This window comes from Oncorhynchus nerka, linkage group LG5 (genome assembly GCF_034236695.1).
Source record: "Oncorhynchus nerka isolate Pitt River linkage group LG5, Oner_Uvic_2.0, whole genome shotgun sequence".
Lineage (NCBI taxonomy): Eukaryota > Metazoa > Chordata > Actinopteri > Salmoniformes > Salmonidae > Oncorhynchus > Oncorhynchus nerka.
The window spans coordinates 55,965,429-55,971,589 of record NC_088400.1 but is presented as its reverse complement, the minus strand read 5'-3'; positions in this window follow the sequence as shown (position 1 = coordinate 55,971,589).

Sequence of the window (6,161 nt, the reverse complement as noted above, 5' to 3'; positions counted from 1 at the left end):
AAGTGATGCAGACAATTACATTGATGGAAGCTACAATCTATCTGCACTACTAAAGCTGATCAACCCCCTAAGAAAAAAAAAACATTTTGGTTCCTTTAGTGAAGACCTAGCTCTGTTGGTGACAGTAGGAAAAGGTCATCTGCGTAGAGCAGGAGTCTGCACCCCTCAGCACCCCTCATATCCGGTACAATTACTTTTATTAATGTAAACTGTCTACATTTTAAGAGGAAATTATTTTGATTTAAATAGCGCCTGATGTGCTTTCTTTCATACAAGTATGGACTCCTAACAAGGGAGTCTCTTCAAATAATGTGAACATCACAGCTTGATACAATTTGAAAGGAAACACTTTGAAGTTTGTGGAAATGTGAAAATAATGTAGGAGAATATAACACATTAGATCTGGTGAAAGATAATTTGCAAGAGAAAGGCCATAATATAATTTTGTAGTTTAAGTTACATTTAGATTTTGGCCAGTAGATGGCAGCAGTGTGTGTGCAAAGTTTCAGATTGATCCAGTGAAGCATTGCAATACTTGACAATATTTTGTATCAAGTCTGCCCAAATGTGCCGAATTGGTCAATTGATACATTTTCAAGTACATAACTATAGAGAACATACACAAATAGTATGGTGATACAAAATGTAAGTTTACACACTCCAAGGAATGTCATACATGATGGATCATTAGGGGGTTGGTGTGGAGCTAGAGACAGCAGGGGTTCAAACTGTAGAAACCAGTTCCTACATTTGAATATAAAAATGGATTTTATCAAGTTAATCTATGCTACAATTTATCTCTGGGACCCTCAGAAGGACAAATCAGAGCAAGATTACTGAATGTAAGTACATTATTTACCTTCAAATGTGAATGTATCAAACCAGTTGCCGTGATAAAAGTTTTTATTGTTGTGCACTCTCCTCAAACAAAAGCATTATCTTTTTTTACTGTAATAGCTACTGTAAATTGGACAGTGCAGTTAGATTGACAAGACTTAAAGCTTTCTGCCCATATAACACATCTCCGTGTCCTGGAAAGTTTGCTGTTACTTACAACGTATGATATAATTTCCCAACATAACTATAAATAATGATGTATCGCTCCCTGCACAGATGATTCATAGATCCCCTGGTGAAGGAAGACTACTGACATGTAACTGGCTCCCACACCTGACAGCTAGAGTGGTGGACGCTGCCTCAACCTCAGCTGGGGCTCAGACTGGCCCCCAACCTCAGCCCAGGCTTCAGCCTCTGCCTCAACCCCCTCAGGCCCAGCCTCTGCCTCAACCCACAGCTGCAGCTTCAGCCCTACCCTATCTTCCCAGCCACATCCCCGACCCCATACCTCATCCCCAGCCTCAGGTGGCGTATCCGCCCATCCTTTCTTGAGCCGAGGAGAGCACAGCTGCAGCCCAACAGGCTGTTGATACCGCTGAGTTGTCCCGGCCGACAGCCATGTGAAGGTTGCAAGGCTCTGGGCCAGTAGAAGACAAAAAGGAAAAAGGCAGTAGTTCAGACTCAGGGTGTGTCCAAAATGGCACCCTATCCCCTCTACAGGCTCTGGTCGAAAGTAGTGCACGATATAGGGAATAGAGTGCCATTTGGGATGCATGCTGACTCAGAGCTATGGAATGACTGACCTACAAACCTGTCTGTCTTCTCTCCGCAAAGAAATATCCACCACAAATTATTTTCATCTGTTTATTAGTTATTATAGCACTGGTAAAAAATAATCAGCATATTAATGACATAACATTAGGTGTATTATGTCATGGGTGCAAGAATAGCATAACGGCTTGAATGAGTAGCTGCAATAATCTTTGGTTGTATAGTATTGGAGAATGAATAGTGTTTATTATTGCTGAGCTGTGTGGTTGGTGGGTCAGATCATGGCAGCAGATGTCTCTCCTGAGGGAGAGCATAGCATGTGTTTAGTGGTTGAGAGTCTGGGTCTGGCTCAGACCTGGGTTCAAGTAGTATTTGGTTTCTGTCAAATGCTTTGAGCATTTTGATCGAGCCTGTCTGGAGTGTCAGATAGTTAGATTCACACGTTTGGAACTACCCCAATCGGTTCAATTGCGTCGCGCCAGCTCAATCAAGTGTAGCTTAAACATTGAAAGAAAACAAATACTATTTGAATCCAGGTCGTCTAGCTCATAGAGCAGTCATCAAACCCTGCCTGTTGTGTGGAAACTTTAACATTGTCTGACAAAAGAGGGGGGGGGGACGAGAAACACATTGAAGGATTTTCAGACACACTGTGTGTGCAGGAAATCAAATTAGAGTTGCTGAACACTGTGAATGCATTAGATGAAATAAGGAGTAGTGCTAATTCAAATCTGAAAGAAATAGTTTCCCATCCAGTAAGTTTTATTCAACAAATATACTCAAATTTAGGTGTACATTGTATTACATAAAAAAAAAATTAAAAAAGCAAAAGCATTTCACTATTGTAGATTTCCTCTTCTTTAGTTAATTATATTTACTCACCAACCTGGTTAGAAGTAGTTTTAACTATAGTTATGTGGAATGGCTGTTGTTGAACATACTGAGGTACATGCCAGCTCCGAGATTAAGTAGCATGTCAAATGGAAATCCTGTCATACAATTTAGTGCAGCCAGGTAACACAAAGCAGCTCCCTGTTCTGAATTACACCTGTCAAACCCCATTACACCTGGACATGGTTGGGTGGTTGGTAAAGTTTTACGTCTCTACATGAGGTCACAACCTTCATAAGACCCAAACAGGAAAGAAGTGAGAAATGTAATCAGTTCTGGGATGTTTCTGGACCTTTCTGGATGAGGTAGAACACACGTTGAGCAGGTGGGCGTTGTGATGAAGGTCTTTCTGAAAGGTGAGGAGGTCACCAAGAATTTTCCACTGATCTGCATGGTTCTGTTATCTCTATGATTCAAAGGCTGTTTCTACAACATGACAGATTTATGGAGAGTTTACCTTGGCCTCTGTAGCGACTTATGCTTCTTCACAAAAATCACATCGCTCTTGCGTACTCAGACTTGCAGACGGGCTCTGCAGACGGGCTCTGACTTATATAGAGTTTTGAGTGTCTGAAGAACGGTGCCCTTTGTTAAAGTTAACTTAACGCATGGAAGGACCTGCCCCGGTCAGACCTGGGTTCAAATATGATTTGAAATCTTTCAAATACTTTCAGCGTTGGCTTTAGCATGGCTGGAGAGCGACTTTTCTATTGTTTTCATTGCAACAGGCAAGCTCAATCAAGCACAGCTTTACAGTGCTGAACCAAGGTCTTGTTTCAACCATACACAAGGTCTTTCTCTGAAAATCTACTTCCAAGACTTGAAGGAGAGCACAGGTCATAGATCCCTTTCTCCCCTGTGAACATCATGACATTGGAACAACTAAAAGGTATGAGACTGCAGAATGCAGGATTTCATGTCTCTTTCCAAGCATTCGTCTCCTACCCTTCTCCCTTGGTGTTTGTGTGATGTCCGAACTCAATCCAAACACTCAGTAGCCTCTAAGAGAATTATTCTGCTCTAACAAGCCAACATCTCACCCTATTACCTATAGTGCGCTACATTTGGCCAGCGCCTCTGAGAGACTTCTAGTTCTAACAGGCTTTTTCCATGCATGTCCAAAACATTCTGTGTCCAAAACATCACCCTATTCCTAAGGCCTATGCTCTGGCCAAAATATCTGTACTGCTCTGGCCAAAAGAAGTGCACAATATAGGGAATAGGGTGCCATTTCAGACACGCGGCCAGTGAGATACAAAGATTTCTTATTTCTGAGTAGTTCTGAATAGTGTATCTAGGACACATGCGAGAGCCATATGTCCCGGTGAAAAAGACACTCCCCCTTTGTTTATTTTCTCGGATCGTTCGTCATGGTGCCTTGTTGGGTACAGTACGACCGCTCATTCACTGTACCTCTGTGTATCCGGCCACACTGCTGCCATGGCGAGGAACGAGGAACTAGAATAGTCTGGCATCCATTGCATCCTGACTCTCTCTGTGAGTCTATTCAACACACATTAAACACAGTCATGGTGCATGACTGGTCTAGCTCAGTTGACCTCTACGCCCCTATGGGTATCTACCAGGGTGAGGCAATCAATTCCCTTACTTTTTTTATGGCCATCGTATGGATGGAGGGTTTTTTACCCATTGCTGGCTCTGTGATATGTGGACAAAGAAGAAGACTAAACTGATTTTAATTCAGTCAAATCAGGAAGTGAACAATTCCAAGACAACAGAACATACATGAGAACCCCTTCACATGCCTGACAGTACTGTATTGTCATGTAAAAAATGGCATGGACAAAAACGTATTTGTTGTCAGTCTGCCTCGATTGGTAAGCTTGATTTATTCATTATAATGCTATAAGGCTAATCATCCCACTGGGCCTAATGATAGTATATAAAGGCCTTTAAGTTGGCTATTGGGTTTTCTTCCTCAACAAAGCTATAGATTTCCCCTCTCCTTAATGACAGCTTTGTTATTCTATAATTGTCCGTCATTAAAGCTTTCCTAAAGGGTTTATGGATTCTGTCTCAAGATGTTGATGTTGTTTACTCAGCTAACTGAATGCCTGTTGTGGTCGATGCTTTAGCGAGAGAGAGAGAGAGAGAGAGAGGGCACATGAGATCCCAAGAGAGAGAGAGACAAAGGAACAAAGATTAAACACTGTAAACACAATTAACCCAAGTACATTGGTTTCTTAAATAAACACATTTATTGTAATTAAACAAGCAAAATACCTTTCTACAGGAGACTTCTTTGTGTATCGTAAATACAGTGTGTTTTCTCCGCCTTCTGCATAGCGCTGCATCATAAAATGAAAATGCCAAATACAAGTTATGAGTTTTAATTATGCTGTATCTGAACCTACACTAGAAAGCCAAAAATAATATTAATGGCATGTTAAGAGATAACACTTTGTAGTGACTTGCAAAAGGCAAAGTAATGCAAGTGCATAGCCATAATTCACAATATCTTTCCACTCTTGGCAAAGGGTATGGAACCAGTAATTATTCTATGAGGGGAAGGTATCATTTTAATGGCATGCATATTCGCCATCAATCAAGTATTTCCAATATTAATTTCACGATACATTTCTCATCTTCTTTTACAGATCTCCAGAGTGGAAATCCCAGAGCATTAACCCTCATCAAATGAAATCTACTATATGTCTATGTATGCCCATTAGAGGATATCTTGCACAAGCTATCTGACTTTTGGGCCAACTTGTCAAGATGACGCAATGTGTGTGGTACTTGACTGAGTTGACTCTGTACTTTAGGCTCCCCTTCTTGGCACTTTGATATTGGCCGCACCTACATGTGGCTTTGGTGCAGCTGTGTGCTATTGGCTGTTGAAGTGACATGGTGATGGATGTCAGGACAGGATCACAGTCTGACGTATCTCAGGCGTTTGGTCGAACACACAGGCTTCTCAAGCTCTCTGACCCCCTGGGAAACTTTGAATTCTTCGCTCCTCAAGGTTGACATGATCACACACAGCAGGTCAATAGGGTCCACTGCCTCCCTTAACCATAAGGCTTCCCACTGGTGGGTTAAAGGACTATTGTGAGGTCAGTCCCCAGGGGTCAGGTTTTCTGAACTTTTATATAGACCTCACCCTACAAGCACACACACAAAGACACACACACATACACACTTGATCTGATTTAGAGGGACCAGTGTAACAGACTGTTTGTGGTTCCTGGAATGCTTGCAAATTACACATGTGCTTGCTGATACAGTACTGTGTGTGATAGAGGGGGAGATGTTAAATGACAGGGCTGTAAAACCAACATAAACTTTACATTGGTCTGTCTGCTCCCTTCACTTAGTAGGTTACCTCACATGACGGTCTACAACAGAGAAGTACAACAGAGAAAAGGAGTAGGCTACTGGTATCTCCCTCCACAGCAGATAAGTAGAATAGAGAAAATGAGTAGGCTACTGGTATCTCCCTCCACAGCAGAGAAGTAGAATAGAGAAAATGAGTAGGCTACTGGTATCTCCCTCCACAGCAGAGAAGTAGAATAGAGAAAAGGAGTAGGCTATTGGTATCACCCTCCACAGCAGAGAAGTACAACAGAGAAAAGGAGTAGGCTACTGGTATCTCCCTCCACATCAGAGAAGTAGAATAGAGAAAATGAGTAGGCTACTGG